This window comes from Podarcis pityusensis (genome assembly GCF_964106645.2).
Source record: "Podarcis pityusensis genome assembly, chromosome: 4".
Taxonomy (NCBI): Eukaryota; Metazoa; Chordata; class Lepidosauria; order Squamata; family Lacertidae; genus Podarcis; species Podarcis pityusensis.
The window spans coordinates 35,783,315-35,801,057 of NC_138027.1; the positions used below are offsets into that span (position 1 = coordinate 35,783,315).

The 17,743-nt window shown below is 42.1% G+C and overlaps 1 long non-coding RNA gene across 1 annotated transcript; it reads left to right on the forward strand.

The window, feature by feature from the left end:
- Positions 1-305: 305 nt before the first annotated feature.
- Positions 306-6,717, forward strand: LOC308476447. The gene is made up of 3 exons (XR_013985906.1): positions 306-457; positions 5,739-5,845; positions 6,589-6,717. It is a non-coding gene; the product is annotated as an uncharacterized lncRNA (long non-coding RNA).
- Positions 6,718-17,743: the final 11,026 nt, after the last annotated feature.

Sequence of the window (17,743 nt, forward strand, 5' to 3'; positions counted from 1 at the left end):
ACAAAATAAAGATCCTGAGTAGATGTGATTTATATCTGTTTAAAGAAATCCTTGTGGTTTCAGTTATTTTTGAAGTGTAAATAGGAACAAACAGAAATCAAAAGCATTTCAAAGTCATAGAAACTCATTCTCGTCCCTGAAAATGAACTGGAACAAGCATATCTACATTCATCTCATTTTTTGCATTGCATCTAAATATAGGCATTATGCATTGCTTGGTGTTGTAAAAGTCGATCCATTAATCACCATGGCCACAATCAAGGAAGCCTAAGCGATTCCATTCCTTTCAACAGATGTCATTCAAGAACACCTAGAAGTGTACTGCTTTTAAAATTTTGAATGCCTTTCCAGAGGACAATTCAGGCCCTTGTACAGAATATTCCTCACTTGAATTGCCATTTCATCTCCATCTTACAATAAAAAGATGGGGAAATCTACTGAATCACCTTGACTGTAGGTAAGTCAGAAGGCCGTTTCAGGAGTGGCATCTGTGTGTAAACTGAATGTGTGGCTGTGCTCCAATGCACTTGCACTATCTAGCTCAATGCGAACTTTGCAAATTAGCAGAAAGAAACCTGACATTCTCCAAGGTTCAAAGTCACTTAGAGAGTAGAGAGATTGGAACTGCGTGGGGTGAGAATGCATGATGAGAGCTTACATCCCACAGATAAAGAAGCTCCACAACCTCCTATGGCTAGTAAAGTCTGGTCCTTTAGGGTGAAGCACTACTGTACCAACCTCAGCCTGCTCTCACTGGCCTCACTTTTTACTTACAACCTGTTGGTCTACTTGCCCTACTAGTCCCAATGGAAACCAGCCACCATTGCCTAAGGTTATAGATAGATGTTGTTCTTGCATGTATAACATACTGCTATTGTTTACAGCATCTTAAAAAGCAGAGACATCACCTTGCTGACAAAGGTTCGTATAGTTAAAGCTATGGTTTTCCCAGTAGTGATGTATGGAAGTGAGAGCTGGACCATAAAGAAGGCTGATCGCCGAAGAATTGATGCTTTTGAATTATGGTGCTGGAGGAGACTCTTGAGAGTTCCATGGACTGCAAGAAGATCAAACCTATCCATTCTGAAGGAAATCAGCCCTGAGTGCTCACTGGAAGGACAGATAGTGAAGCTGAGGCTTCAGTACTTTGGCCACCTCATGAGAAGAGAAGACTCCCTGGAAAAGACCCTGATGTTGGGAAAGATGGAGGGCACAAGGAGAAGGGGATGACAGAGGAAGACATGGTTGGACAGTGTTCTCGAAGTTACCAGCATGAGTTTGACCAAACTGCGGGAGGCAGTGGAAGACAGGAGTGCCTGGCGTGCTCTGGTCCATGGGGTCATGAAGAGTCGGACACGCCTAAACAACAACAAAATTGTTTACATGACCAGTTAATCCAAGGATGTAAGATAGGAGAGTCAAGAATCCCTGATCTGTCTAGAAGTTATATCCTCCAGCACCACCCCATTCACTTAAATGACTCTTTAATCTCTTGAACTTTTAAGCAAATCAGGGATCAGGCTGAGTCCAATTATTGTTATCACAGGATAACTGACAAGTTCTAGGACTCCAGCCAGTTTGGCATTTGGTGTCAGATAGACCTATACTTGTGCATAAATAAACATCTCTTTCTCTCCCCCCCTCACCCTCTTACAAGGTAGGGAAATAATCTTAATCCTTGTTTTCTATCAGCCTACCAACATAAAACCATTGAATAATAGAATTGTAGAGTTTGAAGGGACCTGAGGGTCATCTAGTCCAACCCCCTGCGATGCAGGGATCTCAACTAGATCATACATGATAAATGGTCATCCAACATCTGCTTTAAAACATCCATGGAAGGAAAGTCCACCATGGCAGTCTGTTCCACTGTCAAACAACTCTTACTGTCAGAAAGCTCTCCCCGGTGTTTAGTCAGAATCTCTGTTCTTGTAACTTGAAGCCATCGGTACTGGTCCTAGCCTCCAGAGCAGGAGAAAACAATCTTGCTCCATTCTCCATGTGACAGCCATGGGTCTATACAGAGTAATAATGAAATGGCATAAAGGTGACTTCAGAAATAAAATGCATGAGCTCTGAAATAGAACTCAGAAGGCATAACAGGAGACAAGCAAGGAAGGGGGTCTGATTTTCTTGATGGTCTCAGAAACTACTCATAAACTACCCCTTCTGGCCAAATCAGATCTCTGCTTAAAAAGAAAAAAGAGCTCTTAGGCTCTCAAGTGGCAGTCTGCCAAATATTCATGATAAGCTTGTATTGCTCATTGCTTGAGCAGCCAAACAATGACCTGCATTGTTCCCATATCAACCAGGGAGTGGCTCCCCAGACATTTTTTTAAAACAAAAACCCCAAAGTATTTTAAGAGCAGAAAACAGGACCCAATTAGGGTTGCTTTGACTAATCTAGCCAAAAGGCATATCTACACTAAAAATGGGGTGAATAATGAGATCTCATGTTCCCCTCCAAAACAGAGATGAAGAGACTGACTATTTTCTCATCAGCTGCCAGGCTGAATTTTTATCTCTGGCACTTTGCAGGCAAGACCAGAAGAAAAACAAAATATACGCAAATAGCCCCCACCTTTATTTTGGACTTTTGCATCAATTGCTGCAAAGCAGCTAGATTTAAAAATGTCTCAGTTCACTAGACAGCACAGCAAAACATTTATAACAGAGTTGGTCTGCAATTCTATGCTCCATCTCAAAAAAATGTGATCACAATAAACCTTTTATTAAGCTTTGTGGTAACCTAGGAAAAACGCAGGCCTCTCTGTACAGCTCATGGGTTTATTGCCACGCCTCACATCCCTCCCTAGACCTGTCCTTGTCAAGTCCTTGACTGGATAGAGGAAAGACACCCTAAGACCTCCTCATGAAGGGAAGCAGCAGCAGCTTTGACTTTTGCATGGCTGAAATGCAGTCTACTAAAAGGACCCCTGACAGTTAAGACCAGTCGCGAACGACTCTGGGGTTGCGGTGCTCATCTCACTTTACTGGCTGAGGGAGCCAATGTTTGTCTGCAGACAGTTTTTCTGGGTCATGTGGCCAGCATGACTAAGCTGCTTCTGGTGAAACCAGAGCAGTGCACAGAAATACCGGAGCGGTACCTATTTATCTACTTGCATTTTGACGTGCTTTTGAACTGCTAGGTTGGCAGGAGCTGGGACTGAACAATGGGAGCTCACCCAGTCACAGGGATTCGAACCACCGATCTTCTAATCAGCAAGCCCTAGGCTCAGTGGTTTACACCACAACGTCACCCTACGTCCCCATGCAATCTACTATATAGTGTAAAAGTCACACCAGGTCTTCCACCCATTTTACCTTTGACACTGCCCCCTGCTGGCATGTGACCCCTGGAAGGATGCCCATGAGGGAACGCAGCCGTTGCGTTGAAAAGTTCTCCACCCAAGTTTTAAGTACTTCAGGGGGGTTCAATTTTGGAGCTGAATTTAAACCCTCCCCTTTCTTTTCATATTGAATTGAACTCAGGCCCAACTGGTGCCCCCCACCACGACCACCTATGAAAGCTGTGCTTCATCTCAAATCCTTAACACATTTGGCAAACTCAGAATGAGGAAAACAAATTATCCTGGAACCACATTATTGAGCCAACTGTAGCTGTCCAGGAAAAGTCCTTCCCAGTCCTATAAAAATAGAATCATTTAGTTCAATGGGTAGGAACAGTAAGATGTCTGAAAGGCCAGTCCACTGTAACTTGATAAAAGACCAGAAGAGTGCTGTCCTGCCATCCCACCCATTGGCCAGTTCAAGCAACTAGCAATAAAAAGGGCCAATTGGATATGATAGTGTAGGGGTTGAAATTCATCCCAAAGCATCTCCTTGGTCTGACTCTTCAACTCTGCCCTAGGAGATGTGCCAGTCCTTGCGCATCTGCTCACCACCAGTCTGTGTGATGGCACTGGAGAGACAAATTAACCCAACTAATGCAACATCTCTGGAGCTCATTCACAGTAGTTAAATAAGAGTTCTTATTAAAGACCAGACCCTGGAGCTAGAGTCTGAATGTCTAGTCTCACTCTCATAAATGCAAGCAATGCCAAACTTGCTCAAACTGAAGGACTGTGAGTTTCTAGACATTTTTTTAAAGAAGAATTCTGAGTAATACAAGCTGCCTGTCTTGGCGATAAGAGAAGGGTTATTGTCCCACAAGCCAACTTCATCTAGAACTTGAGATCTTTTTCCTGAGGGGGAAGGGAAGAAATTGTTGTGTTCTGGGTAGGGATGTAGAAGAAATTTAGTTTACATTTAAAGGAGAAGCCACATCCGTTACATCCCCCCTCCCTGCAGCTGTTCTCCAACGGCAACATGGTCACCCTTGGAAATTCGCACTTCTCTGAATTTTGCAATGCATTTCTCCAGGCAAGTGTTGTGATCAAGGATGCATATACTAGGGTAAGGTGCACACTAAAAAGCATATATTGATGAAAATATACAAACATACAGGGGAAAGTGTGAGTTAGGCAAAAGTGCGTACAAGAATGTGTTAAAAATGTGTGCTGATGATGTGTGCTGACTAAACTGCTGATGATGTGAATTGTGAATAACTGGAATTAAGCCTTGGGGACGGGGGACGGGACCAGAATTGACAGATTCGCCCATCCCTAGCTGGGCTTTGGTTGTCTGCCTGCTGCTGCTCCCCCTCCTTCCTGTATCCTGCCACCCATACTCTTTTGCATGATAGTAATGAGATGTACAATTTAGTGCTGCCACTGTCTATGTGACATATTTTTGAAACAAACAAACAAACAAAAAATCCTTCCAGTAATTACTCCAGAAAAATCCTTCCAGTAGCACCTTAAGGTAAAGGTAAAGGTACCCCTGCCCGTACGGGCCAAGCTTGCCAGACTCTAGGGTTGTGCGCTCATCTCACTCTATAGGCCGGGAGCCAGCGCTGTCCGCAGACACTTCCGGGTCACGTGGCCAGCGTGACAAGCTGCATCTGGCGAGCCAGCACAGCACACAGAACGCCGTTTACCTTCCCGCTGGTAAGCGGTCCCTATTTATCTACTTGCACCCAGAGGTGCTTTCGAACTGCTAGGTTGGCAGGCGCTGGGACCGAACGGCGGGAGCCGACCATGCGATCGGCAAGTCCTAGGCGCTGAGGTTTTACCCACAGCGCCACCCGCGTCCCTTCCAGTAGCACCTTAGAGACCAACTAAGTTTGTTATTGGTATGAGCTTTCGTGTGCATGTACACTTCTTCAGATATGAAAGCTCATACCAATAACAAACTTAGTTGGTCTCTAAGGTGCTACTGGAAGGAATTTTTATTTTTATTTTGTTTTGACTACGGTAGACCAACACGGCTACCTACCTGTAACTATATTTTTGAAAGCGAGAGAGAGGAAGCATATTCTACAAACAGGAAATATAGCTTTGTGGTTATTTCTTATTGTGTTTCTTATTTATAATTTCTCCTTATTAGGGCTCCTAGCTTATCATTCCATTGAAGGATGTACAGCAAATGACACGATCAGTAAGAATACAGCTAAGATGCTTCGGAAGAACTATTTCCTCTCAAAATCTGAATAAAGATTCTAAATTTCCAGTGTGGATAAAAATGAGGGGAGAAGAAGCATTCTTAGATCATTCTACATCTTTTTTGTGCATCCCCCTCTTACTTACTTTCCTGTCTTCAAATCATGCTCAAGGTGACTCATACGAATATTATCAAAATATTTTCTGTTTCAATTTTGACTCCTTCTTACTCCCCAGTTTTGATCAATTACTCAATTTCCAAGAAAGGGTGTAGATGACAGCTTTCCAAGAGAAACTCCCAGAAAAAAAAGATACTACCCAGATTTACCAAAACACATCTGAAGGTAGGTGAATTATTATTGAATTGTTATCATTCCACAATGGTACTCTACAAAGCTATTTGATGGAATATTTACTTTTTTAAAAAATGGACAGTTATTTGGCAGAGTGGCCTTCTACATCTGAACATGCTCAGTCTCACACTTGCCCATAGTTAGGAACATAAGAAGAGCTCTGCTGGATCAGACCAAAGACCTATCTTGCCCGGCATTCTGTTCTCACAGTGGCCAACAAGAAGTATATGGGAAGCCTTCAAGCAAGTTGCATTGAGGAAAGTTCACATGCTTGTTGTACTGTGTTCTGCTGATGGAATTCTAGAGATGGTGGTGGCTCCAGCAAATGTGGCAGTTTCACATTACAAGGAATATGCATGTGGGGATGTGTAAAACAGGGGGTGCTCATGCATAGGGCATCTAATGCCACCATTTCATGTCTAAGGATGGACATATCTATTTCCAAACCATGCAACCTCTTTCCCAGGCTAGGAAGCCCTGTGGCTCTGTCTAATTCTGGTGAACCTCTTCTCTGCTCTCCCAACTGTCCACATAGCAGCAGTCATTCTTTCACGCTGCAGCAAAGGGAATCAGGGGCACTCTGGGATCTGCTGAAAGGCCAGCTTCTTTTCCTGAACGGCTTCCATTCCAGTTGGTCATAAGGATTACTAAGGAACCTTAAGAATTGTTGTCTGAGTTTTCCAGCTTTCCTCTTCCTTCCTCATCCCTTTATCCTTTTGTATCATTTCTTTTAGAAGACGATCCTGAAGGAAGAGACTGTCTTATTTTTTACTGATTGTTTCTGAGCTGCTCTGGGAGCCTTTTCGCCTGAAGAGCAAAGTAAAAACACTTCAAATAAATAATAAATATAAATTAATATTTCAGTGTGTTCTGTGTTCTTCAAGTATTATATCTTGGGGAGACGTTAAAAAAAATTCACCCCCTTGAGCTTCTCATCAACTGCTTACTCAATTACACCTTCAATTATTCATATTCTTGTTTTGGATACAAAAGTATCTGCAAGATCAACACAAGATTGTTTATTATATTCTTCTTTACCCCTTCCTTGCATATTTAATTGCTGTCACTCTAAGGGATCATGTGTGCTTCTCAGAAGATTCTCAGCTATGACAAGAATACTTGTTTCTCATTTACAATAAATTGTGTTTGAAAGGGAGCAGAGAAAAGGATAGAGCATTGCTATTTTATCTTAATTATTCACCTTTCCACAAATCACTCACAAGACCTGTTTCGTTCGGCATAACTGTTTAGTGGCTTAAGGACGCTGAAAGTTGTTAGGAGAACCCCTCACAGAGTTACCATTCCCAGCAACGTCAACAGATTGTAGTTCCCAGGATTGGGGGGGGGGGGGGGAGAGACATGACTGTAAAAGTGTTATAAGAGTGCTTTAGATGTATGGTGTGGATGCAACCAAAACCAGCTTTCTCCAACATGGTGCACTCTAAATGTTTTAGACTGCAGTGGCCACTACTTCCAGCCAGCATGGCCAATTGTTAGGCATCATGGGAGTTGTAGTCCAGCAATACTTAGAGGGTACTAGATTGGGTAACAATGAATAAAATGGTGGACTGGCAAAAGCCATTACAGTTCTCAGACATACCATATTTTTTGCTCTATAAGACTCACTTTTTCCCTCCTAAAAAGTAAGGGGAAATGTGTGTGCATCTTATGGAGTGAATGCAGGCTGCGCAGCTATCCCAGAAGCCAGAAGAGCAAGAGGGATCGCTGCTTTCGCAGCACAGCGATCCCTCTTGTTGTTCTGGCTTCTGAGATTCAGAATATTTTTTTTCTTGTTTTCCTCCTCCAAAAATTAGGTGTGTCTTATGGTCTGGTGCGTCTTATAGAGCAAAAAATACGGTACTTATACTGGGTATTTATTGGAGATTCCAAGAAATCAGTGCAGTTTTGAAATCAGTGGTTAAAATCAGTGCAGATTTGGGAGCTGAAAACTTCCTCCTTGATCTCAGGCATCATTAAGCAAAATATGGTTACACTAAGTTAAGAAGGTATCCAAATGCATAGCGAACATGTAAGTTCCCAAAATATATTGTAGTTATAATGCAATGTTCATGCTTTCTTTTAAGTATCGGAAGAGGAGCATTAGTGTTAATTTCTTGATTTTGTATCGGTTTCTACAGTTACTGCACTGCACTGATGTTTTGTTGGTTTCCTGCTGGTTTATAATTCTGAAAGTGATAACATATGCTCCTATTGCCACTTTTTCCAGTTAGCTAGTACCATTCACCCTACAGTAAATGCTTGCACTAGTTGAATATATTCTTTTAATATCTTCACGGTGATTCAGACCTAAGTTAAGGGCCCTTATCTGAACTGTAAATGTTTCAAAAATTGGTTAACGTATTTGAATGTCTTCTGTATTATTAAATAAAGCAGAGAAAGCGCTGTGAGTAATATGGGACTAAAATATCGAATTATTTACTAAGCCGATATGGAAGTGCTTATGATTGTGAAACAGTGTCCATCAACTTGGCATTAAGCTGTTGTGGCAAGTGTGTTATAGAAATATTCAGATCCTCAATTAGGGCTGGACAGGAGAGAATCTTACCCTCAAACATTAATATCTTTCTTTCTCTTATAATGAGAACCTAGCAAAATAAAACACACACTCTACTCCATTAATAAATATGTAGACCCAATAATGGAGATGCATACAGCCCTTTTGGGATGCTATGAATTCTTGTGTTCAACAGCAAAGTGGGTAAGTGAGGGACCACGTAGAGTCTCCCTGGCCTCCAATGCTGTACACTCCTCCCTAACATGTAGAACATAGATGTCTGTGGGGAGGGGGGCATTATATGTTTGTGCAAAGGCTTCCATGGAATTTGAAGCTCCCAAAGTTCAAGTGTTCTTTTTCCTTGGTGTTGTTGAACATAGGATCTCATAATGCCAGAAGGCAATAAGTTTTTCCAGTGATGCTCTCATTCCTAAAGTCTTCTTTTATACTCATAGAGTTAATGATGGCCAAGTTTTACTCTGAAACCCCTGTTCTGTTATGATGGTTTCATTAGTGGCTTATGTTAATAGTAGCTAGAATAAAGTTTGACTTATATAATCACACATAAATTTATGGGGAATATTCACGTAGTGATGTCTTGAGTTTCATGCCCCATTAACTGTCAGCATCGCCCTTGAGCCAGTGCCACCAACTGGACTCATCCACTTCAGCCCTGACTGGGCTAGGCGAGCTGGGTAGCACTTCCAGAGACCACCTTCTGCACAGGAACAGGTCAAAGTGCTGTGGACTCACAGCTTAGAGTTGTGAGCACCGGATTCACTCCCACAAGAAGACAGTCGTCGCACAGCAGAGTACAGCAGAGTCTAGCAGAGTACATAAACAACTCGGCGAGCAGCTCTGTAGAATATCTTCTTTATTCTATAACTACAACTATTATACAACTATATACAGAGCTAAATAGGTCTAAGCATAAATGTATGCTGCACTGCACTGAGTGTCTGCAGCTGCTCTTAGCAGCAACCTTATCTCTACACACGATCTCTAACACTCAGTCTCTCTCTCTCTCTCCGACACTGACTGACTGACTGACTGACTCGGTGCTGGAGCGGAATAAGTAGAGAGCAGAACATGCCTCCTCCCCTCTGGAGAATCAGCAGACTCCTCAGGAGTTTCTTGGATATGGGAGGAGTTAATGATGGCCAAGTTTTACTCTGAAACCCCTGTTCTGTTATGATGGTTTCATTAGTGGCTTATGTTAATAGTAGCTAGAATAAAGTTTGACTTATATATTCACACATAAATTTATGGGGAATATTCACGTAGTGATGTCTTGAGTTTCATGCCCCATTAACTATATTCCTTGTCAATACTGAATAATGATTTTGGCATTTTCATATACATGTCTGTTGTGTAGGAGTAGCAATATGCAAGCATACCCAACAGCTTTACAAAGGGGAAGGTTGAAATTGCAGTTTTGTTGTTGCCTTCTCACTAACTTCAATTTGGCCGCAATGCTGTTTTCATCGCCCTACTTCATCTCTAGACATAAGTGTTTTTACTTGACATTATATAAGATGATAAACCTTTTCCTGCTCTCAAAATTGTCTTCAGCATTCTCCTTTGAAAATATTTGTGTTACAATATTCACTGATAATTAGGTATCTGGGTTCCAAAGACATTTGATTTCAGTTGTTGATATTTGACAATATTTACAGTTGATATGCAGTGAATGGGATTTCATAGTTGACCATATCTGAGGGATGGAAGTTTATGACTGCCAAAATCAAAACTGTCAGCAGATGTCAACAAGTCTAACAAGTGAGGTTCACCATTTTGAGATGAACGTTTCACATTTCACACAGTGAAATAAGCTCTGTGCTCTCAGAGAACAAGCCTGTTCCCTGGTGGCCAAGGTAGCTGACCTGGAGAAAGTGAAAAAGACAAAAATGTCCCATGTGACCTTTCATAATGGTGCCATTCCATTCCCACTGTGACAGTTCCTCTGCTGTCATGGAGAATGAGGGTCTTATGAAAGCTTGAGAAAGTAAAGTGATCTCTTAGAAGAAAACCAGTAGGACCAGGTGCGCAGCCTGAGAGTCATTTTGGACTCAAAGCTGTCCATGGAGGCGCAGGTTAATTCTGTGTCCAGGGCGGCTGTCTACCGGCTCCACCTGGTACGCAGGCTGAGACCCTACCTGCCTGCGGACTGTCTTGCCAGAGTGGTGTATGCTCTGGTTATCTCCTGCTTGGACTACTGCAATGCACTCTACATGGGGCTACCTTTGAAGGTGACCTGGAAACTGCAGTTAATCCAGAATGTGGCAGCTAGACTGGTGACTGTCTCCTCCTCCTCCTCTCTGATTATTTCCCAACTTTCCCCCTCATCTTCCTCTGAGCTGTAATCTCCCTCAAACCCCTGTTGTAATTCTGAACTGTCTTCTTCGTCGTCTCTGGAAGGGTCAGGCTGGGGAGGCAGTTTCCACCATTCCTCCTCTGCCCTCCTCTACCTAGATGATCAGAGGCAGCAATGCTTCTGAATACCAGTTGCTGGAAACCACATGAAAGGAAATGTTATCGTGTTACAGAGTGGCGCATGCTCTGGTTATCTCCTGCTTGGACTACTGCAATGCGCTCTATGTGGGGCTACATTTGAAGGTGACCCAGAAACTACAACTAATCCAGAATGCAGCAGCTAGACTGGTGACTGGGAGTGGCTGCCGAGACCATATAACACCAGTCCTGAAAGACCTACATTGGCTCCCAGTATGTTTCTGGGCACAATTCAAAGTGTTGGTGCTGACCTTTAAAGCCCTAAATGGCCTCGGCCCAGTATACCTGAAGGAGCGTCCCCACTCCTATCGTTCTGCCCGGACACTGAGGTCCAGTGCCGAGGGCCTTTTGGCGGTTCCCTCACTACGAGAAGCCAAGTTACAGGGAGCCAGGCAGAGGGCCTTCTCAGTAGTGGCACCCGCCCTGTGGAACACCCTCCCAACAGATGTCAAAAAAATAAACAACTATCAGACTTTTAGAAAACATTTGAAGGCAGCCCTGGTTAGGGAAGCTTTTAATATTTGATGAATCATTGTATTTTAGTATTCTGCTGTAATTATTATTATTATTATTATTATTATTATTCTACTCAGGTCCCACTTGGGGGCTTCCCACAGGCATGTAGTTGGCCATTGTGAGAACAGGATTGGCCATTGGCCTGCTCCAACAGAAACTTCTTATGTTCTTATGTGTTTACACTGTATGGTGACTTGTTGTCTGGTACAAAGATTGTGGATGCCCCCTTTCTCCCCTTTTCACCACAGGCTGTGCAGGGGAGGCAGGAGGCAAGTGCCTCCTGAACAAGAAGTCTCCTCCTCACTTGCCTTTTCATTGCTGGGCTCTATCATTAACATATACAGTTATTTTTCTTTCAGAGATCTTAACATGTGAGCCACAACTTTCCCATCTAAAAATATACTCTGTCCCTTCTTTGCCCCCCCTCCCATTTCTTTATGGTGCTGCCACTGCTTTTAACTAAAAAAAATTAAAGCCCTAAATGTAGTAACCAAAAATGTTGCATCAGCCCTACAATAATTTTGCTTGCCCTTTTCTCAACCTTTCCCACTGTTCTCAAATTCAAAGAAAGGAAACTAAACCCATTAGTGCTGTACTTTGAACTTCGCACTGCTTCAGGAAGTGGGCACAAAATATCCATCTAACAGCCACTGTCTTAGTTGACTTTGGCAACAGTGACAGCAGGGAGAGCTCTATCGCCTTTCACCCTTCCCCTGTAGTGTTTGGAATACTACTACAGAAGTCCAAGTATCTTTGCAAGCCTCTGTGCTGATGAACAGATGTTTAAACAACTAAAACACTTGTTGATATGGTCCCCCTGAAGTCAATGATTGGTCAGGGACTTCAATGCATTTGTCTAAGCAAAGAGCACATTTCCCCCCCAGAGGCAACATATAAATAAAAGCACTTCATCAGGTGATGAGGCTAACTTGTGCTACTTCTACAAGATGAACATGCTATTGTTTTATTCATGTTGAAGTGTAAAAGCATTTTGAATGAGCAGTGCATTAATGAAGGGACAATTTCATGCAAAATGTCTCGCAATTACTTTTTCTAGGAAGAAGATATGGCATAGGATGCATCTCTTTGAATGTCTGTTTAAGAATGAATTATGATGATTACCTTCACATTTAAGGGACGTTCCTTTGATCTAAAATGGGAAAATAAGACAGAAGAACTATTGTCACCGCCCATCATTTTCCATAGCAGAATGTAACTTAATGTTTGTTAGAACTCTTAATATGCAGCTCCTCAGTTCCAGTGTACTTTCCATACCCAATTTCATTAGTGAGTGGGATAGCAAAAGCTGCAGTAAACGAGGAAGGATTTATCTTTTCAAATCCCTGCTCTGTATCTGATGCTTTGAAATCCTCCGCACAGCATTTTAACCTCATGATTCCATGGTAATGATGTTGTGCGTTCCTCTGAGATACATTTAATCTTCCCTCCTAGATAGGTTCTTGGCTTGACACTGCAATATCAGATGAGCTGAATAGAAGAAGTATGCATTCTGAGCAGAATGGCATATCAAATAGAGTGTATTTTTGCCCTAACATTGCCTAAACATCTGATTTCACAAGTCAGCTATCAAGAGGAGCTGAGCACAGGAGTGTTGCTCAAGAACTTTGCTGAATAATGGAAATGCTTATAATATATGCCATGTTTCATATGTATTGCCCAATCTCTTGGTGGTGGCATAAATAATTGGCAAGAGAAGATTCCAATATACATTTAAACCCCCAAAAGCCAGGCAGATGTTTCTCCAGTAACAAGAATTTTGAATTCACAATGAACCACAGATATAAGAGGTCTACATCAAACATCAATGTAGGTGTTTGCAGAAATAAGTAGTTGGTACATATTTTTGTGTGAGTTTCAGGTTCAGTGTTCCATTGTGTCATTGATGTCTTCCAATTACTTAGAAAACTAATCAGGGCTGCATAGGCACACACACACACACACACACACACACACACACATCAGGAAACTGAGCTCACCAATATATGTGCTCGAGGGAAAAATAGATGGCATGCTTTTTTTTCCATATCACACACAAAAATACAGACTCCTGTATAGAAGACTGGCTCTAAATGTATGCAAAGGTAACTCAAGAATCGGTTTCTCAGTAAGGCCAAAAGCACAGTTCTGCATTGCAGCTCTGACTCCCCAGAAACTATTCCAATTCTCTCCAACTAGTGAATGACAGAATAGAATGTTGTTTGCATTAAGTGTAAATGAGTATTACAAAAAATGAACTTGGAGGGGGTAAAAAAATAAGCTCAGGAATACCATTTGTGGCTTCATTGTAAGATAAGCTGTCAGCAACCAATCCTGAAGTGTATAAACTACGAGTCAATGAATAAACACTTGCAAAGCCCAGTCCCATCAAGCAATAAACAAGAGAATTCTGCCATGAAAAGAAAGATGATGGTGCAAGTCAAACAAAATTAGAATCAACAGTAATGTGTAGTTTGAATATGGCATGTGCAAAACCTTCCCTTGTATTTCCACTGAGATTTTCTACCTTGCCAAAAGTGAAACTGCATATTTGGGACAGTTCTCTGCCATCACAGTTAAATGTAATTTTCTCTGGGGACAGGATTTTATCTGAGGTTAGTTTGCATAATAATTCTCACACTAGTTAACATTCTAGGAAGTGTGGGGTGGGGCGTGGCTCTGTTTTGAAATGATCCAGAGGCAATTTAGCCTGTGGTCCTTTGCCCTCATTGCTAAAATGGGAAGGAGGAAGAGGAGGAGGAGAAAAAATGTGTGGGGAGAGAAGTAGGATGGTTCTAGGTCCATGTGAAACAACAACAAGAAGAGTTTGGATTTGATATCCTGCTTTATCATTACCTGAAGAAGTCTCAAAGCAGCTAACATTCACCTTTCCCTTCCTCCCCCACAACAAACACTCTGTGAGGTGAGTGAGGCTGAGAGACTTCAAAGAAGTGTGACTGGCCCAAGGTCACCCAGCAGCTGCATGTGGAGGAGTGGAGATGTGAACCCGGTTCACCAGATTACGAGACTACCGCTCTTAACCACTACACCACACTGAGATGGCACCCCACCTCTGCCTGCCTCGCTTTGAGCAAGGCATTCTTCGGCACACATATTCTCCATTTAAAGTGCTGGCTAGGTTTCCACTATGCACTGTGCTGGCTGGTTGCTCCTTGTCATTGTTCCTTGTCAATTTGATCAGAATGCTGTGGCTTATCCTTGTTCCCCATACAAGTCCTGACCATCTTGCTGTTGCTGCTTATCAGTGTTACCCATTAAGGTGCTTAACACCTTGCCATTGTGTATGGTGTCAGGATTTATTTATTTTTTAAAAAAATCTCTTTTACTCAAGATTGGACTATTGCAATTTTCTCTTTATTCTGGCCATTGGCTTAGTCCAGCAACATTTTAGACAAGTCACTTTCCCTCCCTTCCTGCCCTCCTTTCATCAGCTGCAATAACTGGCTCCTTGTTGCTCCATCTATCTGTCTCCATCCATTTCTCTTTTTCTTCTTCTTGCTTTACACTAAAAAGTGCTCAAGGTGACTTAGAGGATTACCAAAAAAATGGGGGGGGGGGGGTAAAAGAAGAATAAAAAATACAACAGCACAAAATTATACGAAAAACTAAAAACAGAGACACTGCAAGATAAAGACATCAGATTAATGGACCAGGGAACCTGGCAAGCCAACTTCTGTCTATTAGCTTCTGTTAGGCACTCTGGGCACCTTCACAAAGAGGGAGAAAGTGGGATCAATAGATCAATAGATATGCACTTACTTTGACATAGATATAGATATCTGCCCACTTGACTGCTTCAGCCTGCAGAACCGTCACTGGTACATGTGCCACATAATACTCATTCTACCACTGTAACAAATCAAACTTTTATAGTGTGATGGATTCTACATTTTGGAACTCCTTGCCTACTGACAGCAGACAGGACTTTCACTGTCCTCTTTTGGGCATCTGCTTAAAACACTGTTTAGGCAAGCCTGACCAGACACTAGATGTTGATGTATTTTAATCCCTTTTGCTGTCACTTTTCCTTTAAAAAAAAAAAAAAGTTTGTAATTTTTTTTGACTATTTTTATTGATATTTTTAATATTCCTTGTAAACCACTCAGAAGTTTTGCTACAATCGGGGGGGGGGGGGTATGCATTTTGTTATATAAAGAAACGGATAAAGTAGATAAAATAAGCATAGGTGAAGCTGTGAAGTCTTCACTCAGGCAATGAAAAAACACTTGTAGTTATTTAGCCTTACTTTTAATGACTGAGCCTCAGGAAATTCTACAGAAGCTGTTGAAAAGAGGTTCCCTGTGGACTGTACACCAGGCTTTCTTTAGAACCCAGCCATACATTACTGGGTAGATGTGGCAGCTGCTATCTTGAGATCTGCTAACTCTGGTATGGGGAGAGATCACAATGGTCAGGTGACTCACATTTACAGACATTTACTAGTGTCTGCTTTTGGATTTTTGCCAGTGTGGTGTCAACCAGAAATTGATGGACTACAACAACTATCATCCATGGCCACTGGCCATACTGGTTGGCACTGATGGGAGTTGTAGGCCATCTGTAGGACACTACACTAGACTGATGACTGGGAGTGGCCACTGAGACCATATAACACTGGTCCTGAAAGACCTACATTGTCTCCCAGTACATTTCCAAGCACAATTCAAAGTGTTGGTGCTGACCTTTAAAACCCTAAGTGGTCTCGGCCCAGTATACCTGAAAGAGCGTTTCCACCCCCATTGTTCAGCCTAGACACTGAGGTCCAGCGCTGAGGGCCTTCTGGCGGTTCCCTCCTTGCAAGATGTGAGGTTACAGGAAACCAGGCAGAGGGCCTTCTCAGTAGTGGCACTGGCCCTGTGGAACACCCTCCCATCTGATGTCAAAGAAATAAACAACTATCTGACTTTTAGAAGATATCTGAAGGCAGCCCTGTATAGTAAAGTTTTTAATGTCTGATATTTTATTGTGTTTTTAATATTCTGTTGGGTGCCGCCCAGAATGGCTGGGGGAACCCAGCCAGATGGGCAGGGTATAAATATATTATTATTATTATTATTACTAGTACTACTACTACTACACTAGCTACCCTCATGCTATAGCTTTTGGCAGGCGTAGAAAACCATTTTTTTACCCCCTCTCAAGAACTGCATTCTCATGACAACATTTCAGGGGTCACATAACAGTGATCAGTGAATTTGGCCAAAAACAAAACTTAGTGGAGCAATGGAGGTGACTTTTGCCTTTCTACAGTAGGTTGTATTCCATCCACACAAACTCCAGAGGTTGTTACACACATTTACACACAGTTACCTTCTAGGCAAGCAAGAGACTTTATCACAGTTCAAGGAAACATTCCAGTTAGGTAAAAGCACACAAGGAGGATGTGGAGCAGACCCAGTGAGGAGTGTATCCTGGAAAGAAGTTTGGGCATCATAAAGAGGGTGAGAGTCAGACCTAAGGTGCCCCATCACTGGATTAAGACCAAAACAGATATTATTTATCTTTCTTAAAATGTAGCATGTGGTGTGTGACTGAATCCACTGCTATTTGCATTGACGGTGAAGCTCCCATTTGTACAGATGGGAGCTTCTCTCCCACTGCAAATAGCAGCCATGGAGGACCAGTGTAGATTGGAAGAATGGCAGATGATAAAGATTAACCCACCCCCCATGGCACAGTCCTGATTTGGACCAGGGGCCTCATAACTGTGGCTGTTTTTAACAGAATGTCCAATTAGTATTGTCATGTCTGTTTGGGCCTTTAGTTCTCCTTTAGAATGTTAATTTATCCTGGGCTGAAGAATGCCAATTCAGCAGAGAAAATGATCACTCTTTTATGCCATATTAATTCCATGCTGCTCTGCAGGCAACAGCAGTACTACACATTTTCTTTTATAGTAGGTCAAAACTCAGAGATGGCTAGGAAATGAAACCATGTTGCTTTTTAAAAGACATGCTATAATTATTGGTCCGGATAGGTTTTGATTTTTATTCTTAAGAAAGGAGTATGGGAGCAGAGCTGTGTCTTATATAAAGTGAAGGCTGAATATAAGGTGATCATGGCAGGCATGCTTCATCAAGATGTGAAAAATGTTTGGCACCAAAGCAAAGCGATGCTAAAAGGGGGAATTATACTTAAGACCTTATTTTATCGTAGGTGCATCTGAGGCTAGTCATTTAGTAAAATGAGAAAAGATGGGTGCTTACTGGAAAAAGATTCAGCTGAGTCCTTCAGTTGTGCATATTGTTATTAATGATAAAACAGTAGGTAGCATTGCTAATAGAATAAAGGGGAAAATCAAATTCACTTTGCCCTAGAGCAGCTGCAAA